General features: G+C 42.6%; 1 protein-coding gene across 1 annotated transcript in view; it reads left to right on the top strand.

Annotated features, from left to right (window-relative positions):
• The first annotated feature begins 106 nt into the window (after positions 1–106).
• The window catches only part of BRD4 (bromodomain containing 4), an 86,303-nt gene continuing 71,181 nt past the window's right edge, over positions 107–15,228 (top strand). Inside the window, 1 exon segment of the mRNA XM_040240990.1 lies at positions 107–186. The gene's annotated coding sequence lies outside the window, so the exon portion shown is untranslated.

Below are 15,228 nucleotides of genomic sequence, written 5' to 3'. Positions count from 1 at the left end.
CCGGCTGGACGGCCGGGCAGGGGCGCGGGCGGGGGGCGCGGGCGCAGCGGCAGGGCGGGTGGCCGGGGGCGGGCGGGGGGCGGGCCGAGGCGCCCGGCACTTCCTGTCGCCGCCATTTTGTCAAGTGAGGAGGAGGAGGAGGAGGAGGAAGCGGCCGCCGCGGAGTCCGCGGTGCGCCAGGCCCGGGTAAGTCCGGGCCCGGCGTGGTGGTCACGAGCGCCACTGTTCCCGGCCGCGGTCCCCAGGGCGGCTTCGGCCCCGGTGTTCACGTGGGGCGGCCCGACGCGCCCTCCCTCTGGAGCTTTGGTCCTCTGGCTCAGGCCGGGGCAGCGCGCCCCCGCCCTCATTTGCTCACCTTCCGGACTGTCCCCCGAAGCTCTGCGGAGAACGGAGCTGGTCCCCAGGTGGAGGGAGGAGTCTGCCGCCGTACACCTACCCGGAGAGAGGCCGTTGGGGGCAGGAGCCGTGCTCCGAGGGGCGAGCCTGGCCCCCTTTACCCACCCACTCCCGGCCCGGCAGCCCCTCACTGGGTGCTTTGTTTTGCTCGGTCGGTGCTCGCTGGCGTCCTTGCCACCGTCTCGTCTATTTGCAGTATTGTGCGTGGTGGTGGTTTGGGGTGGGGATATGGGGGAGTTGTGATTCAGCGAAATAAAATGACCCTCCCCTCCAAAACGGAAATAGCACAACTTCTCCCGACTGAGATACCCCTAAGGCCCAGGCTTGGATGAAGATGGGAAATCCCACTCTGGTGTAGTGGACTGTACAGATACTTGTGTTCAGGCCTGTGGATGAGTCATGTGCTTTTACTGTGTGGCTGACCTCTCTTTTACTCAAGATCACGCATTGTATTTTGAAGTGTTATTTTTGTTTACTCATGTAACGTTTTGTGCAACCTGGTCCTGTGTATGGTCTTGGCCCTTGGGTTACTTTTTATATGTGTGCTGGATGCAAGAAGTAACCTCTTGGAGTCTGCGCCTCATGAGAATTAAAGTGCCTTTGCTTACCTTCAAGAGGGTTTTCCCTGCCCGTTGTTTACAAAGACCCTCAGAGTACCTCTAAGCCAGTGGCTCTTTGGTGCTGTAATAATGTTTGGGAGATTTCTATGAATGGGGCTGTCAGGTTCCTTAAATTGTTGGTTCTTGGGATTTAGTTCTTGGAGGTTGTAAAGAAAGGAATTCCCAATAGGATTTATGAGTATGTTACCAGTCTCAAGAAGTTTTTGGATGGCACAGTCTGTTTTATGACCTTGCCAGTCATATGATAAAACATTATTTTTTGTTGAATTTGAATGGGGTTTATCTTTCCACCAAGGTTTTAGGTAATTAACCTGTTCTCCCCGCAGTCTTCAGCCTGGGAAAGATAAAATTCTCCGATGATTTCCCTCAACCAAATCGAGAAAAGTGTGATCTGAAACAAATGCATTGCTCCCTGTTACCTGCCATACCCACTTAACCTTAGTAGGAAACAGTATTTAAGCTGTGGAGTGAATCTCTTAAGATGGTTTTAGTTTGTCTTATCTGAGGACGTGAACCCACATGTGTGCATCTTGCTAGAATTCAGCCCCAACCAAATTGCTGAAGATAAGAAATTTTGCCAACAGATGAAAGTTAGAACGCGAAAGTGACTGCATATTAAGGATGGGTTGGCTGTTTGAAGTGTCTTTAAGGCTACTCTCCCTGGTTGAGAGGGTGATGAGAAAAAATATTACTTAAGAAGTGCAAGAGAATCATTGGCCACTTGGTAAAATTTCCACTAAATTATTGAATTGTTTAATGGAATTTAGACTTTGTTTCCAAAAGTTACCCTTTTGAGCCAGTTGTTGTGATCTTTGAACTAAATCGCACTTTTGCTTTTGGAGGTAGAGGAGATGCAGTATTTTCGTGTTACACAATTCAGGTTATTGAATGACTTGAGATTATGAATTTTAGACGGAGATTGGAGTCTTTATTTAGATTTTCAGTAAAAACCACTTGGTATCAATGATTTGAAGGCCTTGGGCTGTTAAATCTGCTCTGAGAGCCCACTGTTGTCTGTATCAATAGACGTTGTCTGTATCAACGTTTCAAATTCTGATTTTGAATAAAATTGTAGACACGTTTGTCTTTATGTTCCAGGCACATCTGTAAAACGGGGGAAAAGGGGCTTGCCATTGAAAACTGCTGCTGATGTTTAATAAATCTTTGTGATTTTTAGTGTTTAGAAAAGACTGAACATTTGCAAGGTGAGAATTGGGATTCTTTGCTGATGCTGACATTTAATTCATAAAACATGAGTTTGTTAAATAAAATTTCGTTAAATTGTACTTTAAAAACAAAAAACTGGAATGTGAGTTCTATGAGGGCAGGGTTTTTTTTGCCAGTCTTTGCCTATTTTTATTCTTGAGTGTATCCTCAGCACCTTTGAAGAGCAGCTGTAATATTCTTTGAGTGAATAAACTGGAGAGATAATTGAAGAAGAATTTGGCATGCCCATAATAACAAATGCAAATAATTTTTCTTAAATCAATAAAATATTAACAGTGGGCATAATTAGTAGTTACTTTCAGGGAATGTGAATTTTAACTAAGTAACGTTAAGGTCTCTAGTTGTGGTAAGCTTATTAATAGTCGAAGCAGCATGGCATGCAGTTGCCTCCATGCAGTGTCTACTGTACATTTCCCACTTTGCAGTTTGAAATGTGGTGAGTGGGTTTGGGTTGTGGTTCAGTCCTGACCTGGGAAAAGTATTTTAAGAGGGAGATGAAGTGGGTAATGTTAAGTATGGGTAGCATTTCTTAATGTGAATCTCATTTTGTCAGTAAAAATAATTTTTTTAAAAAAAGCATCGAGTCCTGATTCACGTGATTGACCAGTCTGTTTCATCAATGACTTTTTGAGCTCCTACTATGTATAAAAGGAAGACAAAAAGATATTTGCATGATGATTTCTTTATGGCACATATAATTTACCCCCATTTATTGGATATAAATTATGGATATTTTGAGCATTATACTATTTGCTTATACTAAAAGCAAAATCTTACTGTTTTGCTTTTAGTCATTTTGTAATAGCTTTATTGAGATATAATTCACAAATGATAGTTCTCCAATTTATAGCGTACAATTCAGTGGTTTTTTAGTATATTCAGAATGGTTCAGCCACCACCACAACCAATTTTAGAACATTTTCATCCCTCCAAAAAGAGATCCCTATTAGCAGGCACTCTCCATCCCTTCAATCCATGGCAACTACTGATGTACTGTGTGTCTATAAATTTGCCTATTCTGGATATTTCAGGAATTGTACAATATATATAACCTTTTGTGTCTGGCTTCTGTTACTTGGTGTAATGTTCTCAAGGTTTTGCATGGTGTAGCAGGAATCAGTACTTCATTTCTTCTGTGAGTGAATACTGTTTCCTTATATGCATATGTCACATTTTATTTCTCTGTTCTTCAGTTGATGGCTATTTGGGTTTCAGTTTATTGAACTATGGTGAATGGTGCTGCTCCAAACATTCACATACAAATTTTTGTGTGGACATTTTGTATTAATTTCTGTTGGGTGGATAGCTAGGAGTGGAATTACTAGGTCATGGTACTTAACCATGCTCAATGACTTTTTATTGCAGTGATTTATCTAGTACTTTCATGGAGGGGGTTAAAAAAGAAAAAATCTTAATGGAATGTGGTGTAGCCATCTAAAAGAATGGGGAATGGAAGTACAAGGATGTCAGCATGTTGACCTGTGGTACAGTCTGTATGGTTTGATCCCCATTTGATTTCTTAATTGTAATTGTTAGAGAACAGTGCAAAGTGCTGATGAGGCACAGAGAACAGTCTGAAAGGTGCACCCCTGATCTGTACCATTGCTGTAAAGTGTTTAAAAACACTTAGGGTTGTTTTCTCCCTGAGTCCAAACAGGTTACAACTGATTAAACTTGATTAAACTGCATCCACGTCTCCCAGTGTAAATCATGGGATGTATTCCATTCTAAAGAAATAGATGGAGAGTGAGTTCAGTCTCAAAGTTAGGGCAAAGCAGCCATCTGTCCATCTGTCCTGTAATAGCACTGGTTAGTCCACATCGTCTGCAAAAGAGATTGGAAGGGTCTTTTGTGCTTAACTTTGCAAAAAATATTACACTGTGAACATTCCCAAAATGCTCTATTTTAAGTGGGTGTCTAAAATTCTATTATGTGAACATACCATAATTCTGCTGTTTCTGATCATGATTTTCAAGTTTTCCCCTTTTTTTGTATCTAGAAATGAAATTACCAGACCAGAGGGGGTGTGTTTTTGGAAACTGGGTACAATTTAGTTTTCTGGAAAAGTTCTATGACTTTCCTTTTATCCAATCAAACTTTACAGTGTCTTGTTTATAAGGATGAGGCTTTTAACAGTCCCCCAACCCCCAACAAATAGCAATTAGGTAAAACCCAAGTGTGGTCTTTGTGTTCTGTGAAGCTTTCTGAGAAGCAGAAGTGTCTCTGAGATCTTGCTCTTTGACCTTTCTTCTCTCCTCCCCAGAGTTGGCCTTTGCTTCCTGAAATCAGGTCTCAGAATTCCTGACTCCGTGATAGAAGTCCAGTGTAATATGAATGCTGTGGGGAAGGCTTGAACAGCCTCTTGGCATCCAATCCTGTCTCATTTTTGCTGACCTGCTCCAAGGACTGATACTGTTTGAATCCTGGCCCTCTTGCCTGCTGTGTGACCTTCAGCCTGTCACTCAGTCCTCCCCAAACTTCACTTGTCCATCTTTTAGTTAAGGGTAAAGTGAGATGGTGCTCTCTCAAGGTTATTTGCTGTCATTACCCAGGGTGAAGAATAGAAGTGGGGAGAGGTGGCCAGGTGTTAGAAAGGAGAGCAGCTGAAGGTTTGGAAGATGTGCCAGCTGACATGCCTGGACACTGTGTCATCAGGTGATACCAAGATCAGTGAGGCGCCTTTCAGATCCCTCTCTGTGCTGTGTCTTCCTTTGAGTGAAGTCTTGAGTAGAGCTCAGTGGGGGAGGTGATTTAAAGTGTGGATTGGGTTTTTTAAGTGAGGATTTGTCTTTAGCTGATAATGAGATTAAAAGTGGAGGGTAATGGGATTAATGGAAATTCAGCAAGTTGTGGGGGTGCCCACCCTGGGATATTGTTGGCTGCATAGTTTTGGAGAAATGATCCAGCTGGGGAAGGTGGTCCAGTGTATTCTCAGTCCTAATATGAAACTTAACCATTTCATTAAAACCCAGTTATGTGAACAATGGTAACAGTCGTCCAAAGTTGCTGGTCGAGGAAGTTTTTCCAAAGCACAAGCGCAGCGTCTTTCTATACCTTCCCTGCCTATTTTGATTCTGAATTGAAGTATGTTGCTGTTTGGACTTAGTGAAAGGATTCTGGTTTCCAGGAAGGTTTGTATCACAAGTCAGGGACTCCTTGGAAAGGAGGCAGGCAGTTGTATGGTAGGCCAGGAAAGTGGAGTTCCTGGCTGGGAGGCTGAGTCCCTGCTGATGGACTCTGGGCCTGTTGGCCAGAAGAAAACCAGTCAACTCCAGTCACCTTTACTAGGGGCTGTCAGGATCCAGTTCGATGTGGAATGCGTTGTGTGTGTGTCTGTGTGTGAAACCCAATTGGAGAGAGTTTTTTTCAGAGATTGATCAGATACGATCGTTTAACTGAAAATTAAGAGCACCTAAATGAATATGCATTTCTTCTTTTTGATCTGTGACATACTTACAAATAAAGGCTTTTTAAAGGTTATCCTAGGTATAGGTTATTCTGTGATCTGTTCCTTGACAAGTGTTGGCCTGTTCTCAATGTAGGAAGTTTCAGGACTTTGGGCTACGGCTAGCAGAGTTGGGCTTGGGTGGAGCTGTGTACTGAAAAGGGAGAACTGTGGAGTCCTTGTCGGGGGATCAGTCCCAGCCCCACCTCCTTCTGACCTTGACCTCAGCCTCAGGCAAGTTACATAATTTCCCTACACCTCAGTTTCCTTATTGGTAAAACAGGATCTATATGTTTAAGCATTGACTGGGTAGACAAAAGATGGGGGTGCCTGGCATCTGGGTTGTACTAAGATGGGGAAGGGAAGGGGGTCTCTGACTTGTACTATATTTGTTTGGGGTTGGGGGGAGTGCTGCCTTTGCTCTGCCGAAGGCGTTCAAGAATAGCTGAGCAGGGTTCAAGAATAGCTGAGCAGGCCTCACTGTGCCTGTGGTCACTTCTCTTGTCTTGGTGTGCACTTAAGGCTGAAACTATTTGTTTCTAGTTGCTGTCATGCCGAGAGACACTGGCATATTGTGGAAGTGCTGCCAGGAAGAGGTGTTGGGCTTGGTATTAGGCAATTTCTAGAAACAGGAATTCGTAGTTTCTGTGTCTTCGTGTGTGGCTAACTTCCCCAGCTGTCATACCCCAGGCAGTAACATATACATGCCTACAGGCGAGTTGGCCTTTGAGATTATTTTGTGTAAAAGAGAGAGTAAGATAAATTGGGGGATTTTACACTTAAAACATTTCCCAGTATGTTTGAGGAAACATATTTCAGGTGAGCAAATTCTGAAGGTTGAAACCAGAGGACTGCATGGCGTGTGGACCTGCCAGTGCCAGTTGTGCGAGCGTGTGCTGGGGCCTCGGCGCACAAGAGGGAGAGGAAGGAGCTGGGCGGGACTCTGCATCTGCTGTGTGCCTGCCTCGGGTGAGGCGCATCCTTCAGGCCTCAGTTTCTCATATGTTCAGCTGCTCAGTCGTGTCCGACTCTCTGTGACCCCACGGACTGCAGCACGCCAGGCCTCCCTGTCCCTCACTAGCTCCCGGAGCTCACTCAAATTCATGTCCATTGAGTTGGTGATGCCATCCAACCATCTCATCCTCTGTCGTCCCCTTCTTTTGCCTTCAATCTTTCCCAGCATCAGGGTCTTTTCAGATGAGTCAGTTCTTTGCATCAGGTGGCCAAAGCATTGGAGTTTCAACTTCAGCATCAGTCCTTCCAATGAATATTCAGGACTGATTTCCTTTAGGATGGACTGGTTGGATCTCCTTGCAGTCCAAGGGACACTTGAGTCTTCTCCAACACCACAGTTCAAAAGCATCAGTTCTTTGGCGCTCAGCTTTATCGTCCAGCTCTCACATCCATACATGACTACTGGAAAAACCATAGCTCATATGTAAAATCGATACCTCATATGTAAAATGAGGTAGTAAATTTGGGCTCCAGTGAACTTTGACCACAGTCTAGGTTTTAAGAGAAAGTAATTCTTGTTTTGGGTCTTGTTTTTCAAACTCTGGTTTATGAAGTGAATTTAGTAGGTTGCAATCATTGTTTAAGGGGGGAGAAGAAGGAAATGTCAAAGGGGTGTTACACATTCAAGGGTGTTTCATAAAACCTTTGCTGTGATTCTGTGTATTGTGTACATGGCGATATCTGTTTCTTATTGTGAATCTTTTCAGACTAGTATGAAATAGCCTTGTTTTAGATACCACTCATTGTTAACTGTGGGTACCCTGAATTTTTTTTTTCTTTTTTTGATGGTCATTTTACAATCTATTTCTTTATCATTTGCTCAAAGTGATTGTCCTGGATATGCTTTCTAGTAGCATGTGAACTGCACTGATCTTTAGTTTCTTTTCTTCCTTGTGCTGTGCTTGCTAGAAACTCTTTGGAGGGTAGAGTGGGATGGGGAAGTTGAGGAGGAAGCATGTGGGGAAGGCTGTCAGCAGATTGCAACAAGCAAAACAGTAAGTATGTAAAGAGTATTTTGTGTGTGTGTTGGGGGGCAAGTTATTTTTACTCTTGAGATAGTGTCCTCCCAACTTCTTAATCAAGCAAGATGTTAGTTCTTAAGGAAATGGCTATATTGGTTACTTACTTATGGTATCAATAACAAACATGAAACAAAACGGGATTTGTTGAAACAAAATGGAATTTACTGGTTGATGTAGTAAGTCTAGAGTGGGCCTCAGGCACAGCTGAAATCAGGGACTTAGATAGGGACATCAGAGCTGTTTTTTATCTCTGATATCCTGACTTCAAGGTCAAGAGTGATTCTTCCCCAGAAGACACTGGCTTGGATCATTGCCCATCCCTGACCATGTTCAGAGTGGGAATGCCAAGCCACCTCACTCGAACATAACACGTTCATTCATCTCTGCACTCCACTTGCTCACCTCCAGTGGTAACCCCAGCAGCATCTTGCTCCTCATTGTGAGTCATGCTAGATGGGATAATTTTTTTGAACAGTCTACATTTTATGTTTGAAGTAGAGTGTATCCCCTATCTTGAAGCAATAAATTTTGGATGCCTGAAGGGAAGTTGATTTTCCATACCTGGTCATAAAAACCAGAATTAGCTGCAATCAGCTTATAATGAGTTACTCAAGAAAAAGGATAAAGTGAAGATAGTTAAGGATGTGGGTATTCCAAATCCTTGGTCCAGAATTAAATGAAAGACATGATTTATACCAGGTTTAGGCACAGAGGAGTTTGCTGTGGGGACTCAGGGAGGAGTCAAGCCAAGTCTCAGTAGTCTCTTGAGGGGGGCAAGAAGACTTCAGCTGCTGCTGATAGAGCCTAATTTGATCAGTAAACAGCCCTCAGAAAGCACAGGGGTGAGATACGCTCATAACATGGAAGGAAGTGCAGGGGGAAGACTGGGTTAAGAGACCAGGTAGGTAAACATCAGCATATGCATTCATGAATGAAATTGTAATGGAGAATGTTTCAGTAGACTGAATTCATCTTTGTCCACACAAAAACTACATTTGTAATTTTGCCATTTGTTAAGCTGTTTCTATACTTAAATTCTTGTAAAGTCTGCTGCTTGGCATTCCTCTAGTATTACAGAAAGCTTACTCAGATTTCCATAATCAAAAACAAGTGTTAAACATTGCTAGAGTAATCATCTTCCTACAGTTCTTTCTGTTGGATTTATTCAGTTTTTTAAGGGACTCAAAATAATTGAGGATCCAGTGGCCAAGGATAGATCAGCTCTGCTTCTCATTAGAGCATCAGTTCTTAACCTAAGGGGAGGTTGGAGGTCCCTTTGAAAGGGTGACAAAGCTGTGGATCCTTTCTCCAGAAAAATGCGTATGTGTGAACATTGAATAGTTAGGGGTAGAGGCATTTCTTAGAACCCTAGAGCCCATCCAAGAAGCATGTACTAAAATGAATTTCCTGGAGTTTACTTTGAGAATGAGATATTATTATTAAATGACCCTTCATGATTTTGAAGACTTTTGTTTTTGCATGCATCCTGCTTTTCCAAACATTTGCAATTTTTATGACCCTAGGAAACAATGTGGAGCACCCATTTTGGTTTATCCTTGTGGAAAATCCTCCAGAGACTTTCACAGAGCTGTCAGCCTGTGTCAGCTGTGGTGCAGATCTGCCCAGGGGCCTTCTACACCCCTTTTTTTCAACTTGTTCTCTTTCTTGGGTATGAGGAATGTCTCAAAATGCCAGACGGGGCCTATTGCAGTGGCTGCAGATGAAGGAAGGTTTTTGTTCTAGGGCTCTTCACTGAAGCAACTTCTGCTGTTCATAAAACTGTTTCCAGGATTTGGTGTTTGCTTGGAGCCTTTGCTGCAGAAGGTAATCCAATGGCCTGCTAGCTAGCCTGATCATTTGATTGTGCTGGATATGGATAGACTTAGAAAGACTTGTGGCTATGGTCCCTTGTGTGGCTTAGCGCCTCCTCTTAGCTGTGAGACCTTTTTTCCATGCTTGCATTTGAACCTGCAAACTGAGGGAGACAGAACTTGTGGGATGAGAAAATACCATTCTTCAGCGTGATATGTTTGTGCTTAGGGATTGAAACATGCTGCACAGGTGGTGTGCATGATACCATTCTTCTCTCTTCCAAATCCTTTGTCTGGTAGAAGGAAGGAGAAATTCAGTGTCATTAACTTGAATAATTGTAATTGGGGCAGAGTTGTCAAAGGATGGAAAATAACTATTACTTCTAGGAATAGTGCATATTGTTTTAAAAATTCAGTGGAGTAAATTTTAAGATCTTAGTGACTTTCTTCAGTGATTTGTGAATGGGCAGCATCCTGTCTAGCAGATAGGGAGGTGCTCCCACGGAGCTGTACAGAGGAAAGACAGAGAGTGTGGTGGGGGAAACTAGGCCATCGAAAAACAAGATTGCTTGTGGCAAGGTCACTTTGTTTTTAGGGATGGCAGGGGTCTGTCAGGCAGATTACCTCACTAGTGCTGACCAGGTGATTCATTTCTGGGAGAGCAGAAATGAATTAAGCTGTGGTTTGTTGACATGGAGCTCATTTTGGGCCTGTTGTTCTATTTTGAACAATATCAAAACCTCTTTGCTGGTAAGTCACTTCAGTCATGTCTAACTCTGTGTGACCCCATAGATGGCAGCCCACCAGGCTCCCCGTCCCTGGGATTCTCCAGGCAAGAACACTGGAGTGGGTTGCCATTTCCTTCTCCAATGCATGAAAGTGAAAAGGAAGTTGCTCAGTCGTGTTCGACTCTTCACGACCCCATGGACTGCAGCCTACCAGGCTCCTCCGTCTATGGGATTTTCCAGGCAAGAGTACTGGAGTTGGGTGCCATCGCCTTCTCCACAAAACCTCTTTATTCTCCCCTAATCTCTAAAGTTTGAATTAAGTTTATATGTGCTAATGGATATTTCCCCCATTCATTTTCTGTTGATCTTTGGCTGTAATGAATTCCTTTGCTCTGCCCAGTTGAGTTACATGTGTAGGTTGTTTTCATTCATAATCTTCATTCAAAGTTATTTAGCTCTGAAGTGCTTTCAAGTTATATTTAAAAAAGGGGGGGGGCTAAGTAGTGAAGTTTGCATATGTGTCTTCATTTTCCTTTTGATTCTAGGAAACTATTGAGCTCACAGATTAGTTGTCTGGAAATAACACCACCTTCATGTTCATCTGTTTCAAGATAATAGCTCACATATATTTGTAATCCCAGGAGTGCAGTTTTGAATTCTTAACATTGGAGCTGATAGCCTGCTCTTAGCTTGCCTGTCCTCAGTGTCATTTCTCAGGACACCTGTGGGCCTCTTTGCTCTGGGAGCTCATCTGAACACCCTTCCCTTACACTTGTGAGAGCTGGGTACTTCTTTGGCCTATGGCTTTTTAAACACCGCAGCCCCCCAATTGTTCACCTTGAGACAGTTGCTTATCTTTGATCATTGACTCTTTGTGAAAAGGACTTTTAGCAAGTAGTTGCCTATCAACAGATTTCCCTTCAAAGGGTAGAAATACCTTTTCTGAATAGATCTTTGTTTCTTGTTGTTTAGTTACCAAGTCGTGTCCAACTCTTGTGACCCAATAGACTGTAGCCCGCCAGGCTCCTCTCTCTGTCATGGTGTTTTCCAGGCAAAAGTACTGGAGTGGGTTGCCTTTTTTTTGTTTCTTCAGTTCAGTCGTGTCTGACTCTTGGCGACCCCATGGACTGCAGCGTGTCAGGCTTCCTTGTCCATCACCAACTCCCGGATCTCACTCAAACTCATGTCCATCGAGTCAGTGATGCCATCCACCCATCTCATCCTCTGTCGGCCCCTTCTCCTTCTGCCTTCAATCTTTCCCAGCATCAGGGTCTTTTCTAGTGAGTCCGTTCTTTGCATCAGGTGGCCAAAGTATTGGAGTTTCAACTTCATCATCAGTCCTTCCAATGAATATTCAGGACTAGTTTCCTTTAGAATACAGTGGTTGGATCTTCTTGCGGTGCAAGCGACTCTCAAGAGTCTTTTCCAATACCACAGTTCAGAAGCATCAGTTCTTTGGCGCTCAGCTTTCATCATAGTCCAACTTTCACATCCATACATGACCACTGGAAAAACCATAGCATAGCTTTGACTAGACGGACCTTTGTTGGCAAAGTAACGTCTCTGCTTTTTAAAATGCTGTCTAGGTTGATCATAGCTTTCCTTCCAAGGAGCAAGCGTCTTTTAATTTCATGGCTGCAGTCTGTTTCCTACTGCTGGCCTATTCTGAAGTGGTAGATTTGAACAGAAGTCACTCTGCTTGCTGTCTGAGTCAGCCTTCATGTATGGAACTGCAGTGTGAATCACTTCCCTTTCTCCAGTATATTCCCCTGCACAGATGGAGCTTGTGCATCCGTTTATGATCACTCCATTTTAGTATTTGAGTGATTACTGTGTGCCAGGTGTACTGTTTGTTGAATTTCTAAGACCTTCTGTATTCCTAAAGTCCTCTGAAGATAGGTACTGGTATCATTTCTGCCTTACGGATAAGAAATTTGACGTCCAGAGAGCTCAGTCACCTGGACAGGGTTGCTGTTAAATGTCAAGGCCTGGCTCTAGAGCCCAAGTGTTCATGACTAGGGAGGAAGGAATGTAATGCATGCAGATGGTTGGAATGGTACCTAATAGCATAAGGTAGATCTTGGAAGTACGCTCTGAGAGGTACAGGCCAGGCAGTCCTGGAAGGAAGAGTCCATCCAGCTGTGAACATTGGAAAAGAACTGATGTTTAGGCTGCTCTGTCAGTGAGGACAGCTGAGGATTGGATGGAGACCTGGATAGTGCTGCAAGCAAACACCTGTCCTTTGGAGGCAGTCTGCATGGCAGAGAATTATCAGAGGAGGGTCATTGCTTTCACTGGACAGATCTTTTCATCCAGAATTCTGTGCCACTCCTGAAGAGTCTTATGAGGAAATTCAAACAAGTGGAATTAAGCTGCACCCTGAAAAGGTTTCCACCAGTGCTTTGATTTGGTTTCACCTCCATTTTCCCCTTGATACTCCAGTGGAAATATTATGAGTACAGAAGAGGAATTTTGGGGGAGTAGTAAGCTGGAGTGTCACCTTTAGCCCAGGCACTCCACCCAGGCTTGTTAAATTGGTGTGAGCTGGATGATCTCTTATGATTACTGTGAGCTGCACAGTCTCTGAGCTCTGCTTTTTGTAGGGTGAAATTGAATTCCAGCTCTTGGGTGCTTATACTTAGGCACTCTTATTTACAAGGAGTTTCCTGCTGGAAGCAAACTTGCCGACTTGGATGATTCTTCATCGTGTGTGCATGGGACTTCCTACGTAATCAGGTACTGTGTTCAGTATTCTGTATGTGGAGTGAGAATTCAGTGATGAGTAAAAGTGTCTCCCATGTTTGTATGCCATGTACATTTAAAATGTGATTGGGGCTTGGGGGAGTGAGACAGGTGTTTCAGAGATCTTACTATCTTCGGTGGTGAGCAGCAACCCAGTGTTAGAACGGTGGTAATTCATTTAACAAGTGTGCCTTGAAGAAATAGATGTTTCATTTTACTTTTAAAACTTTTCTTTCAATTTGTAAAATGACAAATGATCTCATTAAATAAAGGTTTGGCTCTGAGTATCTGTGAAAAAAATATCCAGTCAAGAGAAAATAGTAGATGTTAAACAAATTCCCTGCAAAACTTGACTAGTAAGCTAGTTGGATAGTACTGGGTTGGCCAAAAGGTTCATTTGCTTTTTTCCATAAGATAGCTGTAGTAGTGGTTAGCTGTCTTTAATGTCATCCGAAACAACTTTGTTAGATTGTTTGGTGACGCTGGTCATATCAGCATGCATTAAAGAAAAAATTTTAATGAAATTGGTTAATTTTTGTGTAGTCATCTTAATATTGAAGATGAAATAAAAAGCAACATTTTCAGCATATTATGCTTTATTGTTTCAAGAAAGGCAAAAATGCAACTGAAAAGCAAAAAGATTTGTGCAGTGTATGGAGAAGGTGCTGTGACTGATTGACTGTGTTCAAAAGTGTTTTTCGAAGCTTTGCGATGGAAGTTTCTGACTGCACGGTGCACCATAGTTGGGTAGACCAGTTGAAGTTGCTGGCAGTCAAATTGAAACATTAATGGAGAATAACAATCAACATTACACCATGTGGGAAATAGCTGATATACTCAAAATATCCAAATCAAGCGTTGAAAATCTTTTGTACCATTTTGGTTATGTTGATCACTTTGATGTTTGGGTTACACATAACTGAAGCAGAAAAAAACTCTCCTGACAATATTTCCGCAGACAATTTCTCTACTGAAACGTAACAAAAATGTTCTGTTTTTTAAAACAAATTGTGATAGACGATGAAAAGTGGATACTGTACAGTAATGTGAAATGAAAGATTGTGGAGCAAACGAAATGAACCATCAACCACACCAAAGTTCGGTCTTCATCCAGAAAAGGTGATGTGTCTATGGTCCTTCTGGAAAATCAAACAATTATTTCTAACCAGTACTGCTAGTTAGACTAGCTGAAGGCAGCACTTGATGAAAAGCATCTGGAATTAGTCAACAGAAAATGCATAATCTTCCATCAGGATAATGCAAGACCACATGTTTCTTTGGTGATTAGGCAAAAATTGTTACAGCTTGTCTGGGAAGTTCTGATTTGTCTGCTGTGCTCACCACACATTGGACCTTTGGATGTCCATTTATTTTGGTCCTTCTAAATTCTCTTAATGGAAAGAAATTAAATTTCCTGATAGACTGTAAAAGGCACCTGAAACAGTTCTTTGCTCAAAAAAGGTAAGTTTTGGGAAGATGGAATTACAAAGTTGCCTGAAAAGTGGCAAAAGATAGTAGAACAAAATGGCGAATACATTGTTCAATAAAGTTCTTGGTGAAAATGGATAATGTCTTTTAGTTTTACTTTAAAAACCGAAGAAACTTTTTCCCAACTCAGTACATTATCAAAATATAATAGATTTATTGCTGCATAATTCTGTTGCTCTAAAACTCTAAAATTGCATATAGGATAAAATTGAAATTCCCATCCTGTGGTACTGTGAGCTCCTGGCTTTTGTCCCAAGACCATTGCCCAATTCCATGGCTTGATTCTTTGCTGCTTCTATACTCCCTCCATATTTTAGGGTCCAGTTTTTAGCATTCTTATTTTAAAGTGATCTGCCCAGTTTCTAGGGTTTCCCTTGTGGCTCAGCTGGTAAAGAATCCACCTACAATACGGGAGACCTGGGTTCCATCCCTGGGTTGGGAGGATCTTCTGGAGAAGGGAAAGGCAATCCACTCAAAGCAGTGCTCTCCAGTGGAACTTTATACAGTCATAGAAACATTTGTTTTCTGGGTTATTTAGTGTGTTAATACTACACTCATATGGCACATAAGGCCTTGAAAGTGGCTGGAAGACTACCAATTGTGCTCGGTTTGACAGATGTTAGAGAAGCTGGACTCATTTTAGTCCCATGGTGCTTTCAGGTATCTATGTTAACATTGGCCTGTGGGCAGGTGGATGTGCAGTTCTAGAATTCCGGGGAGGGTTTGCCAGACTTG

Source organism: Oryx dammah, unplaced genomic scaffold (genome assembly GCF_014754425.2).
Source record: "Oryx dammah isolate SB20612 unplaced genomic scaffold, SCBI_Odam_1.1 HiC_scaffold_5, whole genome shotgun sequence".
Classification (NCBI taxonomy): domain Eukaryota; kingdom Metazoa; phylum Chordata; class Mammalia; order Artiodactyla; family Bovidae; genus Oryx; species Oryx dammah.
Note: the sequence above shows the minus strand (reverse complement) of the source record. Positions and strands in the feature narration are given on the sequence as shown.